This window comes from Anomaloglossus baeobatrachus, chromosome 6, assembly GCF_048569485.1.
Source record: "Anomaloglossus baeobatrachus isolate aAnoBae1 chromosome 6, aAnoBae1.hap1, whole genome shotgun sequence".
NCBI classification, from domain to species: domain Eukaryota; kingdom Metazoa; phylum Chordata; class Amphibia; order Anura; family Aromobatidae; genus Anomaloglossus; species Anomaloglossus baeobatrachus.
Window position 1 is genome coordinate 164,077,462 of NC_134358.1, and position 21,067 is coordinate 164,098,528.

Consider the following 21,067-nt stretch of genomic DNA (forward strand, 5'->3'; position numbering starts at 1 on the left):
TGAAGTACAAAACACACCTAGACAGTAAAAGTGTGGGAAAAAAAAACATACGGTCTTCCATACAGGCTGCATCATTTTTAGATATATATATTTTAAATATTATGGTTATTTCACATTTTAAGAAATACATGGCCTTTACTGTAAATCTTTATTCCTAATTTTCTACACACAATTAAAGCAAAGAAAAGCTGGTGGGATGTCTCCAGGAAGGTAACATTCACCTGTTAGACATTGTTTCGATGATGCACCGTTTCTGTTATCTGTCCACTGCAGCCAATGACAAGAATCGGCAGGTAACCGTAGAAAGGGACATCATCGCTTAAAATATCCTTGACATAGACTAACAGTGTGGCCTGCACTGGATTCGTAGGCTACAGTATGTGCCCACGGGACTCTGTACCCGCGGATTTTGCAGTGGAAAACCTGTGGATTTATTTGGATTTTCTAGATAAATCCGCAGGTTTTAGCAAGTACAGACACTCCCCATGTTATCCTATGGGACATGGGGAGTGTGTCTGTGTCCATGCTGCGGAATGTGCGGCTGAGAAATATGCTGCGGATTTCCCGCAGCCGCACATAACTGCATGTCAATTATTCCTGCGGAATTACCTGTGGAAATCCCGGCCCTCCACTATGGAGATAGAGGCCGGGACTTCCGCAGGTAAGTTACATGAATATCCGCAGGTTTACTGCAGCTATTTCGCTGGAATCCCGCAGCTATGGATAGCTGCGGATTTCAGGGATCAGCTGCGGGAAACCTGCGGACGTACCTGCGGATATATCCATGGGTACAGAGTCCCGTGGGCACATAGCTTTAGAGGTGATGACAGCAGATGAGTATGACTGATTTTATGACTTTTAAGATCTCCATGACCTCTTGTAGACTTTCTTTAGAGACTAGACAACTATTATACAAGATCACTCCAGGTTAAATTTCTCCACTAGTCCGCCTTCAATTATGTCTGTACCATGTGTTCATTAAAACAACCCTTAGGGGTACTTTGCACACTACGACATCACAAGCCGATGCTTGCGATGCCGAGCGCGATAGTCCCCGCCCCCGTCGCAGCGGCCAATAGAAGCGGAGGGTCGGAGATGAGTGGGGCGTAAACATCTCGCCCACCTCCGTCCTTCCGCATAGCCAGCGTGAGCCGCGATGACGCAGGTAAGCTGATGTTCCTCGCTCCTGCGGCTTCTCACACAGCGATGTGTGCTGCCGCAGGAACGAGGAACATCGTACCATCGCTGCAGCAAAATTATGAAAATGTCGGACACTACACTGATGATACGATTACGATGCTTTTGCGCTCGTTAATCGTATCAAAAAGGATTTAAACACTACGATATCGACAGCGAGGCCGGATGTGCGTCACTTTCAATTTGCCCCACCGACATCGCAGCTGCGATGTCGTAGTGTGCAAAGTACCCCTTATTGTCTGCTGTCTTTTCAAGTGTAATATCCCACTAGTGATATGTCGGTCACGAACGATCTGACACAAAGATCCGGCTCCCTGCTGTAACCGACAGGAACCGGATCACCAGTGTAAGCCACTAAAAATCACTAAACGGCTCTTTTCTCCGCTGAAACCCCGCCGACCCGCGGCAAACCCCCGCCTACTCAACAATCTAATTGGTCACTTGTAAGTGGGAGAGGTTTTTGTGGCGTTACTATAATCTTAAATATGTGTTCCCCCTGGGTGAACACATATTTAATATGGAGCCGAGAACGATATGAAAGATCCGACTCTTTTTGGTGAGCGGAGCCATTGGAACCGGATCACCAAAAAGAGCCGGACTGCCCATCACTATATCCCACAAAGTGGCCATCTCCATGAGATACCAGACGTATAGTATGTTCCATACAAATGCTGTAATTTTCTACTTATACTGTGTTCTGTATTATATTGTGAAACCTGCTGACAGTCAGCTCTCGAAGTGTTAAGCTTCCCCTGTGCTGCCAGCCAATATCTGCAGTTGTATGAGTCACATGCGTGAGGGAGGAGTTAACTTTGGCTACCCAATGAAAAAAATGGAGTCGGTTGGGAGATGACAGTCGAGAGAGAGAGAGAGAGAGAGAGAAGCTAACAGCTTCCATGTTGGGAGAATTTCTTGTGCATCATTAGATTGTGCATCGTTCTTTTTTCCTCTTATACATCATGTATCAACAGATTTGACTATTCTACTCAGTGTTTTCTATGTGGTCCAGAAATCATTATCTGAATGTAAGTCTATGAGATTTAGAATGAGGCCACACGTTCAGCATTTGGTCAGTATTTTACCTCAGTATTTGTAAGCCAAAACCAGGAGTTAGTGAAAAATGCAGACGTGGTGACGTGGTTCTATTAAACATTTCCTCTGATTATATCACTCCTGGTTTTGGCTCAATACTCAATCAAGCATTGGGGTGCTCTGTTTTCGGCCGAGCATCACAGGTGCTTGGATGTGTCATTTGTGAACGGTCCAACACGGAAAGCCAGCTCCTTTCAGTGAATGATGAGAGGCGTCAAACCAGTGAGAGCTGCTGCAGTCTCTGAATACCTCTTTCGGAGGGTAAAACAATGTTGGACATTGTGTAAAAATTAAAAAAGAACAAAAATCAAACCTATCCTCCCCTGAAAATGCTGTCTTTATGGCTGGCTGTATGTGGCCAGAGAGCTGAACTGCCCAATAATTGACTTCCATTATACTCCTTACTCAAGTCAAGCCTGTCAGAGCGTCCAACCTGCTCGACTTGAGTACTTTTGTGCTCGCTCATCATTACTTACAAATACTGATGTAAAATACTGACCAAGTATTCAATGTGTGAATGTGACCTAAGACAAGTGCATCTCAATAAATTAGAATATCATCAAACAGTTAATTTATTCCAAGAATTCAATATAAAAAGGGAAACGCATATATGATATAGAGTCATTACACACAGAGTGATCTATTTCAAGTGTTTATTTCTGTTAATGTTGATGATTATGGCTTACAGCCAATGAAAACCCAAAAGTCATTATCTCAGAAAATTAGAATATTATATAAGACCAACTGAAAAAATGATTTTAAACTCAGAAATGTAGGCCTACTGAAAAGTCTGTACAGTAAATGCCTCAATACTTGGTCTGGGCTCCTTTTGCATGAATTACTGCATCAATACGGCGTGGCATGGAGGCGATCAGCCTGTGGCACTGCTGAGGTGTTATGGAAGCCTAGGTTGCTTTGATTGCAGCCTTCAGGTCGTCTGCATTGTTGGGTCTGGTGTCGCTCATCTTCCTCTTGACAACACCCTATAGATTGTCTATGGGGTTTAGGTCTGGTGAGTTTGCTGGCCAATCTAGCACAGTGATACTGTGGTTATTAAACCAGGTATTGGTACTTTTGGCAGTGTGGACAGGTGCCAAGTCCTGCTGGAAAATAAAATTTCCATCTCCAAAAAGCTTGTCGGCAGAGGGAAGCATGAAGTGCTCTGAAATTTCCTGGTAGACGGCTGCGCTGACTTTGGTCTTGATAAAACACAGTGGACCTACACCAGCAGATGACATAGCTCCCCAACCCATCACTGACTGTGGAAACTTCACACTAGACCTCAAGCAGCTTGGATTGTGGCCTCCCCACTCTTCCTCCAGATTCTGGGACCTTGATTTCTAAATGAAATGCAAAATTTACTTTCATCTGAAAACGACGCCTTGGACCACTGAACAACAGTCCAGTTCTTTTTCTCCTTGGCCCAGGTAAGACGCTTCTGGCGTTATCTATTGGTGATAAGTGGCTTGACACAAGGAATGTGACAGTTGTAGCCCATGTCCTGGATACGTCTGGGTGTGGTGGCTCTTAAAGCACTGACCCAAGCAGCAGTCCACTCCTTGTGAATCTCCCCCAAATTTTTGAATGGCCTGTCCTTAACAATCCTATCAAAGCTGCGGTTATTCCGGTTGCTTGTTCACCTTTTTGTATCACACTTTTATCTTCCACTCAACTTTCCATTAATAAGCTTGGATACAGCACTCTGTGAAAAGCCAGCGTCTTTAGCAATGACCTTTTGTGGCTTATCCTCCTTGTGGAGTGTGTCAATGACTGCCTTCTGGACATCTGTCAAGTCAGCAGTCTTCCCCATGATTATGTAGATTACTGAACCAGACTAAGGGACCATTTTAAATGCTTGGGAAGCCTTTGCAGGTGTTTTGTGGTAATTATTCTAATTTTCTCTGAGATAATGACTTTTGGATTTTCATTGGCTATAAGCCATAATCATCAAAATTAACAAAAATAAACAAGTTAAATAGATCACTCTGTAATGACTCTATATAATATATGCATTTTTGTATTGAATTCCTGAAATTAACTTTTTGATGATATTCTAATTTTTTGAGATACACTTGTATATTAATGCACAGACATCTGTTGGATAAGGGGAGTAGTAATAGCAGTTGTCAATTTACTCATAAATTTCTAAGAGCAACATCACAATTCAAGATTTTTAAGAAATGGCATTTCACAATTGTGATAAAAATGCAAGTATTTTCTAAAATGCACATCAGTAGGAGTGAGCAGACCTCTTTAAGGCTCTGTGCGCACTGGGAAATGGAATTTTCTTGAGAAAATTCCGCATGTCCTCAAAGATTACCGCACCCGCGGTAAAAAACCACGGGAAACCGCATCCGAAAACCGCATGCGGTTTGCCGCGGTTTGCTGCGGTTTTACCGCGGTATTGTTCGCGGTATTGCCGCGGTTTTGCCGCGTGCGGGTTGGGATGTGCTTTATTGCATTCAATGCAATAAAGCACATTGAAGAAAAAAAAAAAAATACATTTAATTCTGATAGTGGATAGACAGAAGAATAGATAGAGGGATAGATAGATAGACAGACAGAGGGATAGATAGAGGGATAGATGACAGATCGCTGCATTTCCCACGGTCGGCAGTGAGTTCACATTACCGGCCGTGGGAAATGACCGGTAATTACCTCTGCTGTCTGCTGCATTCAGCCTGTGTCTGTGACAGTCGCGGCTGGATGTCAGCAGCGCAGGACGCCGGAGCTGTGTGGATTACGCCGGAGCTTTGTTTGGGGGGGTTAATAAAATGGTGAACGAGGCTTGTTGGTTTTATTTAAAATAAAGGATTTTTCTGTGTGTGTGTTTTATTCACTTTACTTACGGGTTGATCATGTCAGCTGTCACATAGACGCTGCCATGATCAAGCCTGGAGTTAATGGCGGTGGTCCCCCATCACCATTAACCCCTTGTATTACCTTGCCACCACTGCTACACGGTGGCAAGAAGAGCCGAGGACACGCCGGTATTGCCGCATATTGCATGCGACAGTGCCGGGGCAGCTGCGGCTGATATTCTCGGCTGCCGGAGGGGGAGTGAGGCGGGGGACATTATCCCTGCCCCTCTCCCTCCCCAGCCTGAGAATACCGGGCCGCCGCTGTGTGCTTACCTCGGCTGGAAGGTGAATATGCAGCGGAGCCCACGTTCTTTTTTTCCTATATTTCCGTTTTCTTTCTATGTGTGTTCTATGTGTCTGTGTCTATGTGATCTATGTCTGTGATGTGTGTGTGTGTGATCTGTGTTTGTGTTTACTCTGCACGGCTTCCTCTTCCTGTAATGACATCACTTCCCTGCAAAACCGCAGACAAGTGATGCACATTACCGGAGGTAAACCGCGAAATACCGCAGGGAATAATGCAGGAAAACGCAGTGAACCGCACAGAATTTGCTGCCTGCGTTATTCCCTGCGGGATTTCACGATTAACATTGAGTCAATGGAGTGAAATCCCGCAGCGATGTGCGGAAAAGAAGTGACATGCACTTGTTTTTGCTGCGGGATTCCCGCAGCAAAACATGCAGCTGTCAAATTCCGCCTAGTGCGCACAGGATTTTTTTTCTCCATAGGATTTGCTGGTGATTCACTGCAGAGATGTTATGAACATTTTCTGCAGCGAAACATGCAGCAAATCCGCGGAAAATCCGCGGCAAAATCCGGTAAGTGCGCACATAGCCTAAGGGATGTTTAGGTGGGGACCACTTGCTTCCCCCCTCTGATTTCTCTGTAGATTTAAAGTAGTCATTTGTCAATTCCCCCGAAAGTTATGATGTATGCCCATTTATTTTTGCTTGAATACAGACATATGTGGGCTTATTTACTAAGATACATACACTATAAATTTAATTTAGTAATAAAAATCTCAGAAGTCACATGCCCTGCAACACATTTATTATGTGTTTTATATATATATATTGTTCAGGATGCTCAACAAGGGTCTGTGTCATTTTGAAAAGTGCATGAAAGAGGCATGGGTTAATAATCAAAAAGGGGCTCCCTCAGCATCCATCCAAGCTGGGGAGCGGGTTACCGGTGGGAAGCCACCAGAACTGAGAAGATAACACAGGTGCAGGGAAAGGCAGTCACCGCCAACCTACCGGGAGAAGAACCACCACAGCCGTCTGTGGGACCCGTCCATCCAGCCGTTTGTTTTACCAGAGACTTTGCATTCATCATTGGCTGAGTGAGTACCACTGTGCCGTGCGGCACCGCGCTGCCCCCGCGACCCTGCACCTCACCAGACCCCGTAACCCACCTGCCATTCCTCCCTCACCGGGCCCCGGGACAACCAATCCCCTACCCACGGAGGGGAAGAACAACATCTAAGCTGCTCCCTGTCATCGCTCCCGGGATCCCCGTCCAGAGCAGCGGTGGTGTCACAACCTCACCACAACTGTGGGTGGCGTCACGGACAATAAATCCCCCAAATCATTCCCCTTTTCACTCACGGGCGAGGAGCGCCGCTCGAGTCCCCGGATCCGGCCTACCACTCGAGCCACCGAGCAGCAAGTGAAGCAGCAGCAGTGCCGGACCTGAGCGTGGTGAGCTCAGCGTCCCCTCCCCGCCCGCGACATATACACATATGTATACACACATAGCAGACACACATGTATACACCGATTACATGCACACACATAGCGCACATGCATGTATACACTGAAAACAAACACACTGCTGTATACCCACTTGTCCCCGGCGATGCAGTCCCTGGCACTGAAATCCCCAGCGCTTCTCTGGCTTCCAGCTCCACAGGGCACTGAATATTCAGTGAGTATAATGAGCGGGGGTCAAGAGCTGGAGGCAGCAGAGCTGAAGACAGCAGCGCTGGATACAGGTAAATATAGAAAATCTTTTTATTTAAAAGACCCATGTTTTCTCCGGTAGGTGTCACACTGATGTCACACGGATCACATCACCATGTGACACTCATGCTGCCGGAGAAAAAACTGACATGTCTGCTTGTGTATATGTTGGGTCATGAGGGGTCACACGGTCCGTGTGTACATGCAAGGCCATGAGGGGTCATACGGTCCGTGTGAAAACACGGCTGTGTGAGTAACAGCATAGAATAACATGGGTACGTGTGGCATCAGTGTTAAAAGCAGATGTCACACGTACCTGAAATACAGACGTCTGAAACCAGCCTAAAGGAAATTAGTACGGCCCTGAGTAACATGGCCTCTGGTAAGCACTGGGCCCAGATGGGATCCTACTAGAATTATATGTTAGATATCAAATGACTTTAATTCCCCTCCTACTGTTTTTTTTTGCAAGTGCATAATACTAATGACATCCGACTCCCGCTCTGCTGCAAGTGTGAGCTGAGTGTCATACTGTGATGTGATCCTGCAATCAGATCACAGCTGCGGAGGAGGGGGAGGGACTAATTTCCCATCTCCTCCATTGTCAGCTGATGTGATTATCGCACTGCACTCTGGTGTCCTGCGAGTGCAGTGCAATGTTTTGCTCACACCCATAGACCTGTATGGGTACGAGAGAAAACGGATGAGATTCCACCTGCAGCATGCTGCGATTGTTTTCTCAGTTCAATTAGGGCTGAGAAAAAAAATTGCAGATGGGAACGGCCCCATAGAGTAACATGGGTTTAAGTGGAATGCGATTTTAATATCGCATTCCACTTGGTCCGTTTTATTTGGCGTGTGTCCTAGCCCTTAGGGATTAGATAGATAGGGGAGAAGTGTAGCCAATTGTATAATAAAAATAATTACAAAAGTGGCTAGGGGGTACAGGTAGTAGTTAGAAAATACATTTTAGGTGTCAGACTACTCCTTTAAGTCACAAAGCCCGCAAATTCTCATAGCCCTATTCACATGTTTATTTGGATTACCAGAGGAGGAGTCTTCATATAAACATTTTTCTTACAGAAACATTTCAGAAAAAATTCTTGACAGGAATTTGATAGCTACAAAATGAATGGGTAGTTCTCCCCTAACGTGTAAACACAATAATTACGTATGAGAAAATAGTGTATCATAATAGAGGATGCCCTCAGAAGTTTGATAAGGTATGGGACATATGGAAATTATTGTCTCATACAGTCTTTCACAATTGAGGTATTATTTATATTACCAGTTAAAGGTTACATATAGTTTGGAGATTTACACTGATGAGCAAAATGGTAACAATGTTTTCAACCTTTGACTTTCAGGTTCCATATTTCACATCCACTGCAGCTTTGTGCGTGAGACTACCCTCACCGAGGAGTTCACAGGCCCGGAGGCGAGAAAACAGTTAATCGAGAGATTAGCTTTAACCCCTTCAGCCCCCGGGCACTTTCCGTTTTTGCGTTTTTGTTTTTTGCTCCCCTTCTTCCGAGAGGCGTAACTTTTTTATTTTTCCATCAATCTTGCCATATGAGGGCTTGTTTTTTGCGGGACGAGTTGTATTTTTAAATGAAACCATAAGGTTTACCATATAGTGTACTGGAAAACAGCAAAAAAATTCCAAGTGCGGAAAAATTGCAAAAAAAGTGGGATTGTACAATAGTTTTTGGGATATTTTATTCACCGTGTTCACTATATGGTAAAACTGATGTGTGGGTATGATGCCTCAGGTCGGTGCGAGTTTATAGACACCAAACATGTATAGGTTTACTTGTATCTAAGGGGTTAAAAAAAATTCACAAGCTTGTCCGAAAAACGTGGCGCACGTTTTGCGCCATTTTCCAAAACCCGTAGCGTTCTCATTTTTCAGGATCTGAGGCTCAGTGATGGCTTATTTTTTGCGTCTCGACCTGACGTTCTTAACGGTACCATTTTTGCACAGATGCTACGTTTTGATCGCCTGTTATTGCATTTTGCGCAAAATTTGCGGCGACCAAAAAACGTAATTTTGGCGTTTGGAATTTTTTTGCCGCTACGCCGTTTACTGATCAGATTCATTGATTTTATATTTTGATAGATCGGGCATTTCTGAACGTGGCGATACCAAATATGTGTGTATTTTTTATTTTTTTAACCCTTTAATTTTCAATGGGGTGAAAGGGGGGTGATTTGAACTTTTAGGTTTTTTTATTTTTTTTAATTTTTTAAAACTTTTTTTTTTACTTTTTTTTTTTTATTTTACTAGTCCCCCTAGGGGGCTATTGCGATCAGCAATCCGATCGCTCTGCACTATCTGCAGATCTCAGCTACAGAGCTGAGAACTGCAGATTTGCTGCTTCACTTTCAATGCCGGCTGTATTCCAGCATTGAGAGGAAGTGACTCATGTTAGCCACAGGCGTCATCACATGACCCTGTGCTACCATGGCAACCGCCGAAAGTCACGTGATCATGTCACGTGACTTCCGGCGGGGGCGGGGTAAGTCACTGTCATGGCGGCGCCCATATACATATCGCTGCCAAGACTTTGGCAGCGAAATGTAAGGGGTTAATGGCCGCGGGTGGAAGCGATTCCACCCGCGGCTAGCAGGCACACATATCAGCTGTTGATAACAGCTGATATGTGCGCGTCTCGCCGCCGCCGACCGGCGGCAGGGGGCGGGGCTTACCGGCACACGATCCATGACGTATTCAGTACGTCATGGGTCGTTAAGGGGTTAACAGTGGAATAGAGAAGTCAAGTTCAAGGGCAGACCTGTGACCAGGCCTGCCATAGTCTATCAGGTGTCTGGGTTGGAGCCCAGTCATCTCTGGCAAGGAGGCAGGCGGTGGTGGCCGCCTGCTGGAACTGGGATTACAGCCGGTTGAACCGTAGGGACCGGGGTCGGGCGGTGACCCGCCGGTGCCGAACCGGGGAGCCGATTGGAAACCGGAGCACCCGAAGAGGTACTCAGACCCAGTACGAAGCCCAGAAACCACTAGGCTAAGTCGAATCAACTGATTGAGGACTGGACTTTAGGACCTTTCCCATATAAGACCCGACTGAAGACTACAGCCCAACCATTAGGGTAAAGCTACCACCAAGTCATAGAGACCCAAGGGGCCATCGTCTGCGGGCAAACAGGGCTCTCCCGACACACAGCAAGCCGGGGAGTTGACTACCATTGCTTAGGCATAGGAGTCATAACATTCACATTAAAGAGGTGCAGGAGAAAGGCGGAAACCACCAACCTGTTAAGGGGAAGCTGCAGCCGGCTGCGGGCACCGTTCATCATCCCGTTTGGTTTACCAGAGACTCCGGTGTGTTGTATCATAGTGAGTACACCAGTGCCTTCGGGCCGCGTACTGCGCTGCACCGCACCAGCACCCAGCTCGCACCCATCCCCTCGCCTCAGCACCTCCCTCGGGCCCCCGGAACCATCACTCCCCTACCCACGGAGGGGTCAACACCAAGCTGCGCAACACCGTCTCCGGGAGGCCTAGTCAACGGCAGCGGTGGTGTTCATCTATTCACCACAACCCGTGGGTGGCGTCACGTACTTAAATCCCCTATAAACCACCGCGACCCGGCCGTGGAACTCCCCACCGAAGTCCCTGCATGTAGCGCCAACCCCCTTTCAGAGCGACGTGACCCCCCGGATCCGTGGAAGAGCTCAAGCCACCCACCGTACGAGCACGGATCCGAGCGGCTCGGCAGCCGCCCGAGCCCGCGGGGCGGTACATTATCATGTCACTGTATTGTTAATGTTTGGCTCCTAAAATGTAAATTTTAATTTTTATTATTCTTTTGTATTGTTTAAATCCACCTTTGGCTTTTAAAACTGCATGAGTCCTTCTGGGCATGCTCTCAATCAAATTCAAGCATGTCTCAACCGAAATCTGATCCCAGGTCTCTTCTAGACGTTGCCGATGTTGGTGCATACTGGTCGACTAACTTGGATATGTGTATAGCTTTTTCTTCAACCATACCCACAAATACTTGAGTTGAGGTAAAGGGACTGTGGGGACCAATCTGGCACCTCTACATTGTCATTGAACTGTTTCTTCACCAATCTTGACGTATGCTTCGGGTTGTTATCCTGCAGGAACACCATATGTCATCCTTCTCATCCAATAGTACTCAAGTGTCCAAAGTAACTCGTCTTGTATAGCTCAGCACTGAGACCACCATTTATCCTGGTCAACTGTCCAACATCTTTGGCACGTAAAACAACCCCATATCATAATGCTTCCTCCACTGAACTTGACAGTTTCTTCAATTTCTCAATCTGTTAGCCCCTTTTTCTCTTGTTTCTTCTAGACCCATTTGTACCCATCAGAATCTAGTGTATTAACTTTCATCTCATGACTTGTGTAATGTGTGTCACACGGTGCTTGCATGGCCGTCTGTGATCTCACTATTACAAAGCATACTAGCCACTTCCACTGCCGTGTTTGTCGCACAATAATTGATAGACCTTCTGATGAGCAGACTTGTTCACTCCGATATTTTGCCTCGCCGTTCATCTCTTGGATTTTGAATAGATGGACGGACTTCATGTCATATTCTTGAAACTGTTACAGCACTCACTCAATTTGGCAATTTTCTGAGAGACCGCTATCAATGAGCTGGATGGTGTTGTTTCACTTTTCTTGGGAAATCTTCATGGCTGCTCCTCAATTTGAACCAGTGACCTTTCGCTTGAGAATCAACCTAATAACACACTGAGCTATTAGAGAATATCAGAACAGGTTGTAATTTGTAGTATATAAGAAGAAAAATATTTTTCAAACACCAGAAGCAAAACAGTAACATTGCAGTGACTTGACAATAATCTGCATAACTAATCGTCTGCTAAATAGTTGAAACTCAAATTTATATATGAGATAGCCAAGATAGTTGTCTATAAAATGAAAGTAGTCTTAAGCTCAAAGCTGTAGTGGATGGTGAGATATGAAGCCGGAAAATAAAAAGTTGAAATCATCATTACCCTTCTGCTCATCAGTGTAGGTGGGAATCTTCTACTGGTTAGGAAAAGGTTTTATTGTTATTGTTAGATATGAATAGTTTAAGTTCTGAGTTTGTACTTGAGGTCTGATGATAGAAGAGTCACATGTATATTATTCCCATGCTTCTTCAACACAAACTAGGTTTTACTTGACTTGCTAATATCATACTATGCAATGATACTTGTACATGAGCAACTCCTTTATATATGCCTTTTGAAGAACCATGCATATTGTTGTACTTTATTTTCATACTTCTGAGTTAGGCTACATTCACATGACCGTTCCGTTTTTGTGGTCCACAAAAAATGGTCCTGTTTTGTCACGGATGCATCCGTGTGGCATCCGTGTGACAACCGCATCCGACCCGTTCTGTTCCGTATACGGTATGACTTCTGTTTTTTTTTGCGGATGCTAAAAAACAGAAGGAGAGTTACATGCAGTCCAGGGTATCTGGCCAGATGCTGGTCCCCATATAAAGTCCATGGGGGGGAACAGAATCTGGGCCAAAGGGGTAGGAGCATGCGCTACATACTAATCGATCACTGGCATGGCTATCACACTGCTCCCGCAGCAGCTCTTCAATCTTCCTGAGCCGGCCGCTTAGTAGACTCATACATATTCACTCCTCCTCCGTCTGTGATTGGGTACAGTCAGACCCGCCCCCATGCTGAGTGACAGCTGTCTGACTGCAACCAATCACAGCTGCCAGTCTATATCGTACAGTTCAGTAAATAATTTAGAAAAACGACGTGCGCCCCCCCCCCCCAATTTTGATAAAAGCCAAGATAAAGCCTCACAGCTGCTGGCTGGTATTCTCAGGGTGGGGAGACCCACGTCATTGGGAGCCCCCCAGCGTAAAAATATCAGCCAGCAGCCGGCCGGAATTGCCGCATCCATTAGATGCGACAGTCTCGGGACTTTACCCGGCTCATCCCGTTGCCATGGTGTAGTGGCAAATGGGGTCATATATGGGGTTGATGCCAGATGTGTAATGTCACCTGGCATCAAGCCCAGAGGTTAGTGATGTCACGGTGTCAGATACCTCGACATCACTAGCCCAGTCAGTAATAAAAAATAATAGACAACAAACACATTTTTGTTTGAAAAAACCCTCCCCAACACATTCCCTCTTTCACCAATTTATTGGAAAGAAAAAACAAATCCGGGTCCGGCGTAATCCAATAAGGGGGTCCCACGACGATCCATACTCAGTATCCCAGTCAATGAAGGACAGAATGTTCCCCATTAACTGGGAGAGCAGTGCAGTCACCTGAGCTAACATAATTATGTCAGCCCAGGTCACTGCAGGGCATGACCAATGCTGGCTTCAGGGGGTTAGCTAGGTACATTACCTGCGGTGATGGAAGCCGCTCCACTCCTAACATCAACGCTGGTCAATGAGATTAATGACCGCTGCGTTCACAAACGAGGTATCGCGAACGGCCCGTGATATCACCGCTAGTCACAGTCTCACCGCCGCCCACGAGACGTGATCTGAGAATGCGGCGGGCATATTAGTCAGTGACAAGCTCTGACGTCAGGAGTGCAGGACTTCATCACCGCAGGTAATGAACCTTACTAACCTCCTGACAGCAATGCTCATCATCCCCGCGGCTGCCCGCACACTGCAGTGCGGGCATCTGCTGACACTTTTGTGCGGATATCTGCTGACACTGCTGTGCGGGCAGATGCTGACACGCTGCAGTGCGGGCAGATGTTGACATGTTGCAGTGCGGGCAGATGCTGACACGCTGCAGTGCGGGCAGATGCTGACACGCTGCAGTGCGGGCAGATGCTGACATGTTGCAGTGCGGGCAGATGCTGACACGCTGCAGTGCGGGCAGATGCTGACACGCTGCAGTGCGGGCAGATGTTGACATGTTGCAGTGCGGGCAGATGCTGACACGCTGCAGTGCGGGCAGATGCTGACATGCTGCAGTGCAGGCAGCTGCAGGGCTGGTGCGGGAGCAAGACACAGACTGCAGGGGCACCCGACGGAAGTCACACGGAAGTGCTTCCGTGTGGCTTCCTTGGATTTTGCGGACCCATTGACTTGTATGGAGTCACGGTCGGTATTACGGAACATAATAGGACATGTTCCATAATAACAGAACGAATATACGGTATCCGATCTGTATTTCTGTAGGATCGGATGCACACGGAAGTGCTTCCGTGTGCCATCCAATCCTACACAAAAGACATTGAAAAAATGGTCCCGTCAGTAGGTCTGCAAAAAAACAGGAGCTAAACTGGACAAGTGGTCGTCTGAATGAACCCCAAGTCTTTTAGAATACATGTATTATTGTTGTGCAACAGTTTTCATAATATGAATTTAAAGAAAAAAAAAAATCTGGCATCACTTAGTTGACAAATGTAAGCTAACTAATCGATTGTGTAAACTAAACAGTCTAAATATGCACCAAATTTAACAAGCATTAAAGTGAATCTGTCACTACCAAACATGTGATTTACCTGCAGATATAGTGCTAATCTGTAGGTAAAAAGTGTGTAAACCATGCCTGACTGGAAGCGAGTTGCTGTTCCAATACGTCAGTCATAGGGGTGTTGCAGGGAGAAGTTACGTTCCCTAGTCACTACACAGTGAAGGCGTCTGTAATTAATTCCCGAAACAATGACAACCAGCTCTGCAGTGTGTGTGTGCAGCATATGTGCATAGCAGGCTGTCAATCAATGTTCTGGGTAATGAAGACAGCAAACTCATGTGCAGGGACTGGTGAATGTAACAGGTCCCTGCACTGCTCTTATGACTGGAAGAGAGTGGCTGCTGGAAGACTATAACGTCATTTTCTCCCTGCAGCCACTGATCAAGTAAGGCAGACTGGTATGGTCTAAACACTATTTAACTGAAGATTACCACCATATATGCAGGTGAATAGAGTTTCTGAACGTCATAGCTTTCCTTTGACACCTGTGATCAATCTGATTCATTTTAACCCCTTCACCCTTAGGGCGATTTTCCTTTTTTCATTTTTTCCTGCCATTCTTCCGAGAGCCATAACTTTAATATTTTTCTGTAAATATTACTATATTACGGCTTATTTTTTGTAGTACGAGTTGTACTTTTGAATGACACCATTCATTTTACCATATACAATACTAGAAATTGGGGAAAAAATTGAAATGTGGGGAAATAGTGAAATTGCACTATGTTTTTTTTATATTCACCATGTTCATTATATGGTACATGTCAGTTTGATGCCTCAGATCGGTATGAGTTCGTAGATATCAAAATATGTGTACTTTTAGTTTTATCTAAGTGGTGAAAAAAATTCAGGTTTGTCCAAAAAAGAATAGCGCTTTGTCGCCATATTCCGAGACTCATAGCGTTCTTATTTTTTTGGGATCTGAAGCTCAGTGATGACTTACTTTTTGTGTCTTGAGCTGGCATTTTTAATTGTACCATTTTTATGTAGATGCGCTGTTGTTATCACCTGTTATTGCATTTTAATGCAATGTTGTGGCAACCAAAAATCGTAATTTTGTCGTTTGGAATTTTTTTTCTCGACACACCATGCACCGATCAGATTAATTGATTTTATAGTTTGATAGATCGAGCATTTCTGTACACAGCAATACCAAATCTGTGGGGGGGGGGTATTTTTTATTTTCAATAGGGCAAAATGGGGGTTGATTTTATGTTGAGTTTTTTTTTCAAATTTTTTAAAACCTTTTTTTACATTTTTTTATTGATTTTACTAGTCCCCCTAGGGGACGTTATGACTGCAGTGTCCAATCACTTGGGCTGATCAGAGTAATGCCTGTGTTCCAGTGAGTTTCGGCGCTCTGTCAGCTCTCACAGGAAGTGTGTCATGATAGTGTCAGGGGTCATCAGCTGACCCCGCACTACCATGGCAACACCATGGCACACCGTGTCTGCGTCCGTCGCTGCCGATGGTGGCGGGGAATGGCGTAATCCCCGCCACAGCCCTTTAAATCGCACAGTCAGCGTTTGACAGCAGGATCTAAGGGGTTAACAGGCTGGGTTTGATCTCTGATCCACCCGCGCCTGTTAGCCGTACATGTCTGCTGATTAGATCGGTAGACATATGCGAGGATTACTGCGGGCTCTCTGACAACGGAGGCAACCAAGGGCATACCAGTATGTTCTTGCTTGATAAGGAGTTGATATCATCTACTCTACTTTGCACATAAACATTAGACAGCAATAATAAATTAGCTCCCCATTCCACAATGCCTGAATATCAGCTCTGTAGGACTCCCATAGAACTGTGAACAAAATACATGGAGCGATGCAGTGTCCCCAACATAGAAGATACTGTATTAAAGGCGCCTACTATTGTTCTGACCAAATATACAGTAGGCATTCATTTGAGTTAAATGCTTTATAAAAATGTGAGCTTTGTGTGACAGTAAAGAGCAGATGCAGCTTTAAGTAATTTAGGTTAATATTTAACATATGCAATTTGCACCGCTCCTATATATAGTCCCAGCTGGTGAAAACAAAATATACAGTTACTACGACAGACGTAAATGCATATTTATGGACAGAGCTTACTGCACTAGTCATTAAAATCTTACTTAGATCACATTGATTCAGAGACCACAAGTTGAATATATTAACACTATTTCTGAATAGTTAAATAGGTAAGTTAAAATTTAACCTATGAATTTTGCACCTCTCCTGTGTATGGTCATGTCTAGTGAAAACAAAATATACAGTTACTATGACAGATGTCGTAAATGCATAATTTATGGAAAGAGTTTATTACAACAGACAACTAAAATCCCACATAAATCACATTGAATCAGCACAAGTTAAATATAATAACACTAATTCTGATATGCCTGGATAGTCCAAGGGGTCAACTTTTAATCAACAAATGTCTTTGGCGTTGAGTTTCCAACTTGGAAATATAAGTGCCCAAAGCATCAATTAATTTAAAGGGGAAAAGTCACCCACCCTACACACACTTTAGAAAGATGTCAGTCATACGATGGTTTGACCAGTTGTTACACAGACAGCTATCTTCCCTGACTCTATCATACATAGGAATACTCACCCCGCCATACACTCGTGTGCTCTCTATGGGAAAGATATCTGATGTCAGCAGTTTGAGAACAAAAAGATCTACAATCCGAAATCGGATATGTCAGATCTGTAAATCTCCCAACATCTATTGGGGTAAAGTCAGGGCCACTATTCACATTATATTGTATGACAAACCTGTCTACAATGGCAAATTCAACCGATGTGTAATGTGCATGAGTCCTTAAAAATCTGTGTGGGTAAAAAACTGGCTATTATTATCACGGTTACTAACATATTTTTCTGGACAGTTTATTCAAAGATCGCAAACAGCTAAGGTTCTCCTTTAGAATATATTGGAAAACAGTAATAAAATAAACTTGCTAAGTAATATACACTGACAGACAAAAGGGTAACAATGTTTTGAACGTTTGACTTTCAGGCTCCATGTCCCACTGTTCACTACAGCTTTCAGTGTGAGACTACCTTTATTTTATAGATAATCATCTTGGCTATCTCATGCATAATTTATAGTACTATTTACTACTATTTAGCATATGATTATTTATGCAGATTTTTGTCATGTCACAGCATTGTTACTGTTTTGCTCCTAAAAATCTAAATTGTAATTTTTATTATGTTAGTATTTTGTAAATTCACCTTTGGCTTTCAACACTGCCTGAATCCTTCTAGGTATGTTCTCTATCAGATTCAAGCATGTCTTGACCAAAATCTGATCCCTGATCTCTTCTACATGTTCCAAATGTTGGTGGATTGGTGAACTCACTTGGGTATATACAGCTTTTTATTCAACTCTACCCACAAGTGTTTGATTGAATTGAGGTCTGGGGACTGTGGGACCTAATCCAGCACCCATACTTAATCGTCACTGAACCATTTCTTCACCAGTCTCAACATTTACTTCATGCCATTGTCCTGCTGGAACATTACATCGCCGTTTTACTACCCATAGTACTCGAGTGTACAAAGTAACTTGTCTTCTAGGATATTCACATATAGCTCAGTATAGAGATCCTATTCAAGTATCTAACGCTTTTGGCTGTGAAATAGTACCATATCATCAGCCTTGCTTCACTGAACTTGACAGTTCCTTCAATTTCTTATTCCGTTAGATCCGTTAGCCCCTTTTTCTTTGTTTCTTCCAGACCCATTTTCACCCATCAGAGCCTTGCATATTGACTTATGTCTCATCGCTTCAAATCACCTGTTTCCAATCTTCTACTGTCCACTTTTTGTACTTCTTTGCAAACTCAACCCAATGCTTCTTATGATGATATTGAAGTCGAGGCGTCTTCACCTTTTTTCGGGCCACCATTCCAGACTTGTGTAATGTGCATCGCATGGTACTTGCATAGATGTCTGTGGTCTCACTATTATGAAGCATAAGAGCCACCTCCACTGCCGTGTTTGCCTCGCAAGAACTGTTAGACCTTGTTATGAGCCGACTTACTGCCTTTGATATTTTGCCTGGATGTCCACCTCTTGGCTTAGGAATGGCTAGATGGACTTTATTTTGTATTTTTCATACAGTTTGTCAATTTTCACGGCCAACAAACTACAGTGCTATCGAAGAGCTGCATGATGCTAATTGTCTTTTCTTGGGAAATTCTTAATGGATGCTCCTCAATTTGAACCATTGACCTTTCACCTGGTAAAAACAACCTAATAATACACTAAGCTATTAGGGAATGTGAGAACAGGTTTTAACTTTTAGTATATAGGAAGAAAAGTTTCTTTCAAACACTAGGAACAAAACAGTAACAATAGAAGACTAATATCCTGTTAGAGTGCGTGCGTTCAAAACTTTGCGTTGTACAGCCCAAGTATAGTGGATGGGATTTCTAGAAATCCTGTGCCCACTGTGCTTGTTTTTCCCGTAGCAAACACTGACCTGCTGTGCGTCTTTCCAGACCACAGCATGTCAATTGCTTGCTTCGGATTCGCATACGTCCTCCTTAGGGAGAACACAAGCGAGAGACTGAAGCCACCTAAACCTTGATCGTGGATACAAGCAGCTGCGGTCTCTTGCGTTCTCCTGCGGAGGAGACTCATGGACCCGCACGTCAGGACTCACTGCATCCAAGATGCAGTGAGTCCTGATTGTGGGCACATACCCTTAATGATGAACCCTGATGAAGCCAGCCATGGTGAAACATGTTGGGGAGGCTATTAGCTGAATGATTTTAAATAGGCAGAGTAGGGAGAAATTGATATACAATATAGTGAGCTTCGGTCCGTGGCTGTTTGTCTTACCGCCTTAGAAATGATTTGTCTTTCGCCTCTCTTTGCCATTTTTAGACTTGGTCATTTGGATAATAATAAAAGTTAAATTGTAATGATCTTTAATTAGGGTACCTCTAGTTGCTCTTTGGGCAAATTGTGTTTAATGGGAATGCAGTATTAATCACTTCTATACATTTTATTTGATGCCAAATACTTTGTACAACTTAAAGAATAGATTCCTTTTTTTTTTAAGAACTTACTGTATGCCATCATATTAACCTGTATAATTACTCGTCATTTTATTCACAGATGGAAAATGTAAGTGCAGTATGTAAAAAAATAATATGCATATTGTTCTTTTATATCATATTTCCCATCTACAATATATTGCATATATTACTTTATAATATGTTGAATGCTAAAAATGTAAAGCTGTATCAAGATTACCAGTCTAATATTTTATATACTAAAATGATATACATCATATTAAACTATGTTTAGTAAAATTGCAATTAATGAAGACTTTTTATTACAATTAAAAAAAACAAAACAAAAAAGAAGAAAATGCCTTAATTTTATTCTTAATACTATATAGTACAATTAGCAATACTGGTTATTATCTATACTTGCGTCATCTATAGAAGATCTGTATTTCTCCTGATTTCATTCTCACATGGCAGCTTATGAAAGGATAGATAGAAAGCTGTCATTGGGAAATCTATATATTTCTAAAATGTAAACATGATATGCAAATTCCATTTTTTCCTATACAAAAGAATGTTCCAGGACACATAAGCATGATAAAACCTGTCTTCATTCCTTTCTATGTAGTTCATCTCAGGCATAGTACGAGAGTCCTGGGGTTAATAAGTTACCCAGCTGTGGACCTGTCTTATTTGCTGTGCTCCCTATTAGTTAGTAAGGCTGCATTGTTCCTCAGTCGTCATATGAGCAAAATAAGATTTTATTTAATTGTTCACTGGACATAACTCATTGCATGTAACTTTGTAGAATTAATATTTTGTTGTAATACTCTTATAGACGATACGGTAATATTAGATTAGTATAAAAGTCATAAAGGCTCAACTTTTCTGTTTCTGCAAAGTATTATCTAGTAGTTGTCTTATAATTGTAGACTAATCTGGAGAGCATTCACCCAAAATGAAAAATTACAAAAATCCAAATGTATAAAATTATAGCAAAAAAAGAAACACAAAGCCATCATTAATACACATACCTGTTTAGTATGTTGAGCAGCTTGTCTCTTAGGTAAGGTACTCTAGGTGGGATGGATCCTGGACCATCCTGGGACAACTCCTGCTGGTGTGAATGTGTGTGAAGATATACCTCGGATATATACAATGTGCAAAGGATATCCTAATATGCCTTTCATTCAACTCGCTGGGCCGGTTTTTACATTCTGTGTAACATGGAATGATACCAGAATTTGCTGGCATGGGAAGCTAGTCAAACCGGTTCCTCAGTCATCTAGAAACAAGTTCAACCAGTCTGCATCAAAGGCTAGGGCAACATGCTGTGGCTCAGCACCACTAAGCTCCATCCACCTCTGTGAATGATTCATTCCCTCGTCAACTCCCAACAAATGGGGAGAGAATGTTGTAGCCTCCAGCTAAATAATTTTGCAGACTCCTGTGGGAGTGTCAAGCATCTGTGT

At 43.6% G+C, this 21,067-nt stretch overlaps 1 protein-coding gene across 2 annotated transcripts in view; it reads right to left on the reverse strand.

Annotated features, from left to right (window-relative positions):
- Positions 1-20,749, reverse strand: part of RBBP8 (RB binding protein 8, endonuclease) — a 146,551-nt gene extending 125,802 nt beyond the window's left edge. The window contains exon 1 of one of the 2 annotated variants that reach the window (XM_075314456.1): positions 20,630-20,747. The gene's annotated coding sequence lies outside the window, so the exon portion shown is untranslated. Of the gene's footprint in view, positions 1-20,629 lie in introns of both variants that reach the window. The other variant, XM_075314458.1, reaches the window with a different exon arrangement.
- Positions 20,750-21,067: the final 318 nt, after the last annotated feature.